This window comes from Nematolebias whitei, chromosome 1, assembly GCF_014905685.2.
Source record: "Nematolebias whitei isolate Nwh7 chromosome 1, NemWhi1, whole genome shotgun sequence".
NCBI lineage: Eukaryota > Metazoa > Chordata > Actinopteri > Cyprinodontiformes > Rivulidae > Nematolebias > Nematolebias whitei.
Genome location: NC_056498.1, coordinates 35,268,427 through 35,280,381, shown reverse-complemented (window position 1 = coordinate 35,280,381; position 11,955 = coordinate 35,268,427). Strand labels below are relative to the sequence as shown.

The 11,955-nt window shown below is 40.6% G+C and overlaps 1 protein-coding gene across 1 annotated transcript in view; it reads left to right on the top strand.

Moving 5' to 3' along the window:
- ppp1r14bb (protein phosphatase 1, regulatory (inhibitor) subunit 14Bb) overlaps positions 1-11,955 on the top strand; it is a 30,825-nt gene that overhangs the window by 13,639 nt on the left and 5,231 nt on the right. The window lies entirely within an intron of this gene.

Here is an 11,955-nt window from a genome sequence, read left to right as displayed (position 1 = left end):
TCCAAACCTCATTTATTGTCTCATATATATATATATATATATATATGAGACAATAAATGAGGTTTGGAATGTGTAAATTTGTTACAACGAGACCACTGCCGTTTCCAACAGACAATGTCCAACAACAAGCAAATGAAGGGAACATCTCTACACTGCCCGGCTGAGGTGTACTCCCTCCCGGCCAGCACAGCCATGGAGAGGCACTCGTGCCATCTCGCGGTCTCCTTTATGCACAATAATTGTGTTATCTCCTTCCACAAGTTCCTTGGCTACCTATATGTTTTGCCGGTACAGCTGTAAACTGCCTAGAGGTTTTCTCGGCATGCCCCACTAGAAGGAGAAGCTGGAGACTGTCACTGAGGTGAGGGATGTCTGGGATCTTTTCCTGGACGTGTTGCCTCTGCGACCTGACCACAAATAAGCGGCAGAAGATTGATGGAGATGACCTTTGTAAAAATGGCTGTATTTTCTAACAGCCTCAGCCAGTTGCTCCTCAGTGGAGCAGTTGAAGTGAACTGACATCGTAGTTCAACCACTTTTCTGCAAAAACACGCCCACGAATTTCTGACCAATCACACAATAGTTGACACACGGTTGAGCTCTGCCTGGAACACACTGGAACTGGTGCACAGAACGGGTTCTCAAAGCTCATGAAGGAACAATATGGGATCATTTACATCTCTTTACTACATCCAAAAGGAAGAGTTCTTCGGTTGTCAGAGTATGAATCCAGCTTTAGTTATTGTGTGCAGAGATTGTCAGGTGGTCTGATCACTTTGGGGGGTATCCCAGTAACTGTGACTGTTTCTGACCTACTGTGAGCTGAGGATTTGCAAGGTCCACGATGGCCAATGAAGCCAAGATTCAACATGTCTGCTGGCCTCCTTAGATAGAGAACTTTATTTGGCTTCTCTATGTGAATGTTCCTGTAATGTGCCCTGAGACAGCTTTGTTGTGATTTTATATAAATAAACTGAACTGAATAGGCTTCTTTTTTTTTTTTTAGAAAATGGGCTCCAGGGTGGAAAAGAATCTTGTATCGCCACCCTTGCATTTTTATGCAGGCAGCAAAAACAGCCTTTTGAAAGCAACGATGTCTCAACCCCACTTCTAACTGAACCTACGACCCCAAGCATGACAGGAGGAACAACGACAAATTGCACATCTGCCTTTGTGCACAAAATCTTTCAGTCCAGTCGTAGTAGCATCGTCTGGTCTGTAGATGTAGCATTGTCCTGCTGTGTATGAACCTGCACCAGTTATTACTATTTGACAAAAACAACTAGAATATTTATTAAAGGGGATTATATCCAATAACTACAACACACCATCTCAGAGTCTGTGGAGTGCTCAGGTCTTTCTGCTGCACAGACGACACGCTCAAGAGGAGATGGAGGGTGGGAGTGGGTGAGACACTGCCAGGTTCAGATTTTCCATTTGATGGATTTTTGTCCCGTTAGTGACCAGATAAGACAGAGAGGTAAATAATCCTTGTGTTGAGGCAGCTATAGGATTGATTCATTGGATTCAGAAGTTAAAAGTTTGCAGCCAAGCGTCATTTGTGGCTGTAATCGTCTGCTATAATATTCAGTTAAATATTTTTTTCCACTAATTTAAACTCATCTGATAAATACAGAAAAAGACAAAACAGAACGTTGTTTGTTTGGTTTTTTTTTAGCAAGAGAAAGTGAGATTTTGTTTTGTTTTGAAAGCAGATCTTTTTTTTTTTGGTCTCTTGGCTCCATGTTAGATGCTTCTTTAAATTCATTATCGTTTTAATACCGTTTTAAAGAAATCTTCGCAAGTCCCAGAAAATGAATCCACTTTTTATTTGACAACATTTCATTTAGTGACTTTAAAATGATCTTCTAAATACAGTTCAATCTGCAAAGAAACAGGTAAAATCTTTGAAATACACTGCGCTGTCCCTTGATAAACACGTTTAGGCAGCGATTTGTGTCATTACGTCTCAGATTTGTTTGACGTAGCTTTGTCTGATAGACAAATGTAAACCACAGTCCCACATGGTGCGATTTGTTCTAAAATGCTGCGAAGCTCCATTCTTGGTTGCTACAGCAGCACCAGTTTACCTGAGGCTGGATGAGTCCTCGAAGGACCAGCGGAGCGTCTTGGCAGAGATTCGGCTGCACACAGATCTCCAGTCTACACACAGAAACCACCATCAACAAGCCCTAACAAGCGTTTGAACCTGTACAGAGAGCAGACAGGACTTCAGGCAGCTTTCAGTGGGTCAGAGTTGGGTTGTAGGCTGTTTTGACTCAGATTTTTATGTCTATGTGTGCGTTTCAGCAAGATTGTTTGCTAAATGGCGTCACGCAAGAAGCACAGTGTTTCTGTGGATGTTTAGACCGAATCAGAACATATTTGGACTACAAAAAAGACACATTTGTGGATATGCAGGATGATCACATGGTATCTTCTCCACGGCTTTGGGTTTATAAAGACACCATCTTCTTTACTGGGAAATCACTTGACTGCATCACAGTTTACGTCAACTAGTCCTATATTTGTGTGACTTCGTCTGTGTGGTCGTCACTTGATGGTTGCACAAAAACAGCTAGTCTTCACAGCCCGTGCCCTCATTATACAGATGTTTTCTGTACTTGGAATCTGGTTTGAAGATTTGAAACAACCCAGACAGCACAGGGTCATTAGAGCAGGTCACATGAGCATCAAGTGGGGAAAACATGCTGGATCATTTGTCACCACAAATAAAAGTTGTTATAATGCTGCAGCATGTGGAGGTTTTTATTACAGTCCTGTCATCTTCATCGGGACCAACATCCAAAAACCACCAAGTCTGATTCAGTAAGCTAATGAGGAAGTTGGATGGTGGACACAGAGTAGCTTTGTGGCCGCTTTGAATCCACAAACTGGACTAAAGAATCAACGTACAGCATAGACGACTACACAGATATGTTGACGACATGCACATTTCTGTTAAAGTATTTGCATACCAGGAAAAGCACAGGTGACATGGCGATTAGACAGCTTTGTTGGCAAAAGGAGGTGGACTATAGAAGAGGGGATATAATCCTCTTTAAAATGGTAAAGTAGAAAAGAAAAGGATTTAAAAACAGCAAAAGGGAGAGTATTTAAGCAGTCTCAGTTTTGGGAAAGTCTTCAGAAATTACCAGCAACAGAGTGAGAAAACCCCTCTTCACCTGATTAACCAGGTTTCTTGCCTCCAACCCAAGTTAGGGAGGACTCTCAACATCTTTTGGCACAATATCTGTAAAACTGAAGGAGTTATACTGATTTATGTTATTTTTTTCAAACATGGCGGTGCAGTAGTTAGAGCTGTCGCCTCACAGCAAGAAGATTGTACCTATATTCTGACCCAACCTGAAAACCATCATAGATCCTTTGTCAGATCAGCTGAAGTTTGCATTTTTTTTTATAAATGTCTTTGTTTAGTCACATAAATTTGGCCCTGCATTTCATCATGTAGGCGTCCCAGAAGTCCACGCCAGAGTGTTTGGACTTTTGTTCTACTTTTAACACTATTGCACCAAATCTGTGCCAGAGTTCATCTGCTGTAGGGTCAACTGATTTGCATATCCCACTGAAATCATTGCACTCTGTAGCAGAGTTCAGACTTTCTTCCCAATACCAAGATATCCAAATGGTCAGAAATGGAGTACCACAAGGTCGTGTTCTCTCACCACTTCACTTCAACCTTTTCACCATTTTTTTCAAAACTTGTAGATTCTGAAATATTGTTACGCTTCCATCCCTTACAGATTAAAAGTTAGACAACCACATGTTTCAAATCTTACTCATTATCTTGTTAGTCACCGGCGCTATGACAAATCACATATCTTGTATTTGTAATGTTCTTTTTGGAGAAAAGGACCCACATTGCTATTATTACATTCTGTCTTCCTGCTTTTTTGCATAAACTTTTGCATTTTATCTGACATGGGATCACAGGAAGTCTAACCGGGCTGTCAAATCCAGACAAATGGATGCACTGATAGGATGTGCTAAATAACGACTGCTTGTTTTTTTTAATAAATCAATACAGTTAAGGGATTGTTTGTGTCTTAACAAGAGAAGCTTGTATAACACTTAAAATACATTTTTTTTACACAATATTCTTCCTTGTGGTCAGTGAGCACAACTCAAAGTAAGAGCAGGCAGCAAGGTCCAAAAGAATAACAAAATTAGGACTAACTGAATTAATGAAATTATATTTTCTAGTTTCTGTTCATGCTGTAAGCTGGTTATTGAGGCTACTTCTGTTTGGCCTGCTGCTCATTCTATCTGCTTTTCATTCAATTCAAAACAGGACCTCATAGTCTTCCTGTGAGGAAGTACATCCAGCTGATTAGATGAGCAATAGAGATGAAGATTGGCTGCAAGCGCAAACCGAAGGCGCACAACGCTTCAAACACACAACAGGATTAAAGTATATTGTTTTGATTATTGATCGCTGTGGTTTACGGTTCAAGCCTGGCTGTTTGAGCCCGTTGAAGCAGCCAGCCACCACTTAGATTAATTATGTGCACACACACATACAAGTGTTGGTGATGTCGCCCAGTCAAGTCTGAGCTCTTCAAGCGTGTAGCCGAAGAGAACGATATCATTTCTCTTCCCCTCCCCCATTATCTCCCAAGGTCCTATGCCCAGACAGGAAGTAGCTGCTTATGCTTAGCCCTTTTAGCGTTGAAGAGCACATGAAGAGACATCAGTAAAGCTGTAATTTCTGCTTGTAGAGAGGAGGTCCTAAGGGGAACAGGCAGTAACAAGCTGTTTTGGTTGTAAGCCCTGTAGATTCCTGATTAGTGACCGAAGGAGATGGAAAGCAGCAGGAAACAACTGACACAATGCATCCCTGATCTCTGCACCCCTGTTGACCTCTCAGTGACAACTCCTATTTCCCTCACTCTCTCGTGAGTGGTTTATTCCTGAGGCGAGGTGCCCCAAACGCCACAGAGTTGTCTTACCAACACACCACGAGTGAATCTGGACAACGCAACAAGAGAGGAGAGCAATAAATGAGATGCAGCGATGATCAAGTATTGCAAGAGAGGAGAAGGCAGGAAGGTCAAAGCTCAGTGTTTTTCCACCGTTTCCTCGCTGGCTTTTCCCTGTTTGATCATTAACCAGTATACTAAACAACCAAATGAGTCATGATGGTGCCACCAAGCATCACCTTGAGTTGCATCAAGTTTTAATTTTTAGGCTTCTGTTCTGTCAGTTCAGCAAACAAATGAGCAACGGTTGCTAAAGAAATCTCTAAATACACTTCTTATTCATTTTATACGTTAACCAGTAGTTAGCCTGTTGGTTAAATTCACTCTAAGTCTCTAAAACTAAAGAACAAAGAAATAAAACACTCTTGAGAAAGTGAGACACTGCAAAGAAAGAACTCTTTTTGTCTTTTAGTTTGTTGAATTGTGTCTCAACACCTATTGCACAGCTTTGCTTGCTCAATAATTCATTTTATCCACAGACCTGCACATGCATGCAGTGTGCGAGACTGAAGATATGTTGACTGTTTGGGGCTTTGGGAGCCTTGGTTGACTGTAAAATCTAATGCGCGTGTTTTGTTGAGCAATGACAGCAACACATTTAGGCTGTTAGAAAGACTTGGGACTTGAGCCAGTGACTTTCAACCAGGGCTCCTCGCCCCCGAAGGGGAGCCCCAGTGGATTCTTGCTCCATAAGAAGATGTCAAAACCAGTTTAGCGCAAGTACAAAATTAATACCATGCCTGATTATCAACTGTCTCATTAAATAATCAAATATTGTGGTTAATCAAAGCTGCCTTGGGCTTAGGTGTTTAGGATTCTTAATTTCCTTGCGTAATTTGCAAGGCCTTGTTCTTGTGTCGCTGAAATTTTGAAGAGGTTCGAAAAGTGTGAATTTTTTTTTTAATCTCAAAACAGTCACAGACTCGTTGCTGTTGTCTGGAATCAGTTTCAAACCCTTCTCAATTTTATTTCTGCAATCTTAGAGTCCTAAAGTTGCAATTTTTGGTGGAACGTGTGTGTGAACCCCAAGCATATTTTGGCCCAAATTTCGCCAGTAGTTTGCGTAAATGTGTCGCACGATGTGATTCCAAGTGAAAATATATTTTTGTATCTCCAACTTCTCCTTATAAATGCTTTGCCATTGATAAGTACAACTATACTCGACTCTTGTCTTATTGGTTCTTCTTAGGTATGGATGATTTACCACTGTGACTTGTTTCCCCAATTTTTGGGCAGTATCGTAACAGGTCGTTGTGTTCGAGCCACTCCGCCCGTTGTGGTCTTTAATCGCCCTTTAATCAGACTTCAATTTCTTTAGCTTATCTCGGTCCGGATGTAGCCATGCTGCGCCATCATCTCCGATATTTCTCTGGAAATCCGCTCATTTCTTGCGGTGCTGTCCAGCTCACACTGAATCCTAACATCGGCCAATAAAGTTAGGAAGGTCTGTAGCTCATCAGCACTATTTTGGGAGCTTCCATACAAGAAATTTGCAAAAGCAACACACACTCCACACGATGAGAGATAAACTGGAGGTGCAGGTGTAGTTTGCAGTTTTGCTGGGCGGGTCATCCAGTGACGTAGCTCTGTTGGCCCATCAATGGCTGCTGTCTGCTTACGTAAAAATTGTCACCTCGGAGCAGTCCGCTTGTAACCATGAACAAGTTGACCATAGACCAGGCTGAGCGAGGGTGGGGACCGGCAGTGTGGTGTGGAACTGATGACAGTTAAGACAGTGGCAAAGTCCCAAAACAGTTGCAGCCCAGTAAGACACTACCTTAAGTGAGAGCCCAATCAATGGCTGCTGAAGATGAGCACAATCTCCCCGCAACCCTAATCAGAAACAAGCGGATAAAAAAAAAAAATAGGCAGAGCCTATGAACCTTCAGAACTTTAAATACTAATAAAAACAAACGCATGCTGCTAACCCTCCAACTTTGGACAGGAAATCAGTGGAAGGTTTTCCAATAAGCCAACTGGTTTCGACCGTTTGGCTTTGAGATGAGCCTCGCACGGAGAACAAGGTCCAATTTACGGATGACCGTCTGCTCAACCGTCAGTTTGACCACAAGCTTTGTGTGACACAAATTTTGTAATTCTGTTCATGAAGGTCTGACAAGTTCCTCTGCATGAAGGACACAAGTTTTTGATCAGTTGGACTGTGTGTATCGACAAGTGCCCAATAATAAAACGTCCTATCAAAAGGTGGCATCAAAGACACGACACAGGAAGATGACCCTTTTCATTTACCAGGATGGTTGAGAAACCAGTGCATTATCACCCCTTGTTAGGCTGCAGGGAAACTCCAACAAATGTGTATGAACCCTGGGGTCCAGTTAACCCCATGAGTAAAGGACAGTAAGCATGTCGACGCTCTCACGGTCAAACTTTTACTGATGCCAGACACTGGCAACAGAAAGGCTTTTTATATTTTTCTATATTTAACACATAACTTGTACCCATTTCTATGACGATTATATTCATACAACGAAAAGAGGAAGTGGTGTCACGGACACTTCATTAAACTAAAAAAATAGTTTGTCAGGTTGTAAATTTTTCAGTTTTTAACACACTCAAGGGAGTTCAAGTAAATATCATTGTTTAGTGCCACACGACCCACTTTTCCTCCTTCCTGACACTCCAGCCTCTAACTTCCCTTTGCTTTCAGCCCCCCCACCCTCCCACCCCCGCCTTTGTCCCCGTGTCGGACTCAGCCAAAGGACGGCCCGTGTGTTTTGATGCAGAACGGGCATTTAGCCATCCCGTCGTTGGGTGGTTATTTTTATCCGGGTTTGTTACAGAGGCAGCAGAAAAGCAAAAGCGGCTAATTTAGCATCCATCAACCTGAACCACGTTGTGTGCGTTTTATTTTTTAAACACGACACTGTGGCTTGTTTGTGTGTCAGCACACGCTTACGTTTTCCTCAGATCCTCTGAAATAAATCAGAACCAGGAAGTGTAATCCTTGTAGGTGGCCGTCTGTGACCTACTTACACTTTAACTCAAAGACCGATCTGCAGGAAGGTCTCGTGTATTAACTGAGCAGATGAGGAGAATTTCCATTTATTTATGGTAAATCAACATTTCAACCCCAACTCGCTTTTTTTGTGTCTTGTGCTCCTTTTAGCTAGTCTTACTTATGTTAGCTTTTAGCTGCAATTTAGCAAATTTTTGCATTTATACAAGAATTTGCTCATTTAAGCTTTTTGGCTATAGTTAGCTAAATAAACCTTTTAGCTACAGTTTTGTTAATTTTAGCTTTAAGCTAACGTTCTGTAAATTGTAGCTTCAAATGACCAAATTTTAGCTTTTAGCTAGTGTTTTCCTAATTTAGTATGGTTTTGCTCATTGTAGCATTTAGCGATAGTGTTGCTAATTAAAGCTTTCAGACATATTAAGGCTAATTAAAGTTTTTAGCTAGTTTTGTTCATTTTAGCTTTTCACTAACGTTTTAAATCTTTAAGCTTTTAGCCACACTTTAGCAAATTTTAGCTTTTAGATATGCTTTTGCTAATTTAAGCGCTTGGATACAGTTTAGCTCATCAAAATTTTTGCCTGTGGTTTTTGGAAATCTTAGCTTTGAGCTACAGTTTTGCTAATTATAGATTTCAGCTTTGAATTCCCTAATTTTAGTTGTAAGCTATAGTTTTGCTCATTTTAGCTTGTATTTACCATGTTGCTAATATAATATTTTAGATACATTTTAGCTAATTAAAGTTTTTAGTTATGGTTTTAATAATTTTAGCTTCAAGCTAGTTTTTCCTCATTAAAACTTTTAACCACGGTTTGGCTCATTTAAGCTTGTAGATACAATTTAGCCACAGTTTAGTTAATTTTAGCTTTCATTAACAGTAATGCTGTAGCTTTTATTTTCGTTTTCCCTAATTTTAGCTTTTAGCTTTGATGTTTTAAATACAAGCTGCAGGCTGTTTTTGTCCAATTTTAGCCTCTGCTCTGCAGATTTTTAGCCTCTGCTCTGCTTGTTAGAACTGAAACAGCTCAGCCTTCAGCAGATGTTCAGCTAAGAGGCTAAACATTCACGTTTCATTCCTTCAGCTGAGCTCATAAATCAGTTGTGATGTTTTATTCAGAATGAAACTCGCTTAAAGAAATCGAGTCATCCGAAATAATAAAACTGCAGTTTTGCCGTCGCACTTTCTCGTTACGTCCACAGATGTTCCCACGACGAGCTTCTTGATTTTACCTAAGGACACCGACCCACGAAGCAGGGCGCGCATGTGTGTGTGTGTGTGCGCCGTAGGTTTTCCAGGTGAAAGAGTCACATCCAAGCATGGTCACCACTCACACACACACACACACACGTTCTTGTAAACTTAACTTTTGGGGACTTTGCATTAACTTGCATTCATTTTCTTTACCCTGACCCTAAACCTAACCATTACTAGTACATGCCTAACCCTAACCCATCCGTAATTCACACCTTAGTCCTAAACCTAACCCTTAACCCCACAAAGAGACTTCTCTTTATGGGGACCTGGCTTTGGTCCACATAAAGAGCAGTTGGTTCCCACAATGCATGATTTTTTTGTAAACTTGGTCCCTACAAGGCAACCTGAAACAAAAAACACACACACACAGAGTATTCAAACAACGTGCTCTCATCTTGTCACATCTCATTCTGCTCGGCTGTGCAGCGGCGTGTCCTCCTGGTGGTGCATGAATCATATCTGCAGGCTTGTCAGGACGAGTGTAATTAACTTTTAAGGCCACCATGATACAGCTGGACAGGAGGCCTCTCAGGTGATGATGGAGGTTGTAGCTAAAAGCTGAGCTTCTTCTTTGACTAAAACAAAAAGCTACCTGCAGCTTTTATAGATCACCTGTTGCTCAGAGAGGCAACTCTGTGTCAAACAGCTTAACTTCTCAAAATTCACTGCCGTAAACATGAAACATGGGCGATCACATACATACACTGTGCATTTGTCTGTTAGGAAAATATCTAATGAACCTTTGGGCTGTAGTCACTGGACGATGGAGTCAACCTGATTCAAAATGTCCGCCACATCTAATCGACGTCAGCCAACTCAAAAATATTTGTGTGCGTGGTTCGTGTGAACAGTCATTACCTCACCTGTCGCAGATAGCTCTTGGAGCGACGTGTGGACTGGTGAGCGAACAGGTAGTCTGACCCCAGACTGAAGTAGAAACGGGTCCAAGCTGTCTACGTTAAATTTTTATTTATGTTTATAGATTTTTAAAATAACGTTTGTTTATTTACATTTCATGATTTATTTTGTGGAAACCCGATGCTCAAGGATGTTGCTAAGGCTTAAAGAATAGTGTTTGTATTGGCGGTTATGAAAGGCTGAAGGTTGGAGTTGAATTAAAACTGTAGAAATTGCATTTCCTGCGAAAATTCAGTATGAATGCTTATTGCAGAAGAACTTGCTGAAAAACAGCTGAAAGAAAAACATGCTGAAATGGAAGAACAAGCCTAAGTTAGCAGAAGAAAGCAGAAAGAACACATATTTGCTGAATTATGTTTAAAAAAGCAGAAATTAGCAAAAAGGTTAGCAAATAAGCTGAAAAGGCTGAATTTAGCAACAAAAAAAGCTTAAAAGTAGCTGAAAAGGCTGAAAGAAGCTTAAACTACCAGAAGGCGGTGAAAGAAGCTGAAATTGGCCAAAAACGTGGAATTAGCTGTAAAAGGTAAATTTAGCACAAAACAGCCAAATAGTAGCTGAAATAGAAAAAGCTGAAACCAGCAGTTGAAAGGAGCATAACAAGCTGAAATTAGCAGAAAGAAGTGAAAATAGCCAAAATTACCACAACAAACTTGAATTTATCTGAAAACAACTGAAATTTGCCACAAAAAAAAAGCTAAAAAGTTAGATGAAAATATAGAACAAGCTTAAATTAGCAGAAGTAGAGAGAGCACACATTTGCCCAATTAGACTGAAAGAAGCAGAAAATGAGCAAAAAGAAGTGGAAATTATATGAAATATAATACTAAGACATAATTTAGACTAAATAAAGGTTGATTGGTTGATTGATTGATTGATATGGACAAAGCTGAAATTAGCACACAAAAAACAGCTGAAAAGTAGCTAAAAAGGCAGAAAGAAGCTTAATTTGCCAGAGGGACGTGGAGAGAGCACATTTTTGCTGAATTAAGCTGAACAATTTTTGAATAGAGTGCAACACATGTGGAATTTGCTGAAAAAATAAAACTCAAATTAGCATAAAACAGCTAAATGGTAGCTTAAATAGCAGAAAATGCTGAAACTTTCATAACGAGCTGAAATTAGCAGAAAGAAGTTAAGAGCACGAACATATTGTAGTTAGCAGGAAGAATCTTAAAGGAGCACAAAACAGCTGAAAGTAGCTGAAAACATTTAAATTTGCACAAAGAAGCTGAAGCAGAACAAAAAGTGAAAGGAGCAGTAAAACGTTGTGAACAGAGCTAAAGATCTGAAGGAGGGAAAATGAGCTCAATTCATTTTCTATGAGAAGAAAAAATGGCAGAAAAGGCTAAATGTTTCAAAAAGCTAAAGTTGCACCAATACCAAAAGTCGTGGCAGGATTGATATGAATGAGCTGAACGTTTTGATTTATGATTTATTCAAATAGATGAAAACTGCGGGACGAGAAAGATGCTGAAAGATGTACAGAAGAAAAATGAACGAATGCGTCGGCAACATTCACACAATGACAGGAAGTGTCTTCAGAGTGTTCTGATGGGACCTGCTCCCAAACTGGACCTGGTCTAGAACTGTGTCTGATCAGATGAGGTCTGTTTGGGGGGAGGGGGGGGGGGTGTTGGAGCATCTGTAGGACCACAGCTGGACTCTTCTTGTTCCTTTGTGCTCAGATACTGGATCCAGACGGATCACCAGATTGTTATTTTTGGATCAGTTTGATACATCCTGCTTCTTTTTACCTTCAGACACTCAGAGCCCGCCGGCATCTTGAATCAATCATTTCTTCCCATGCC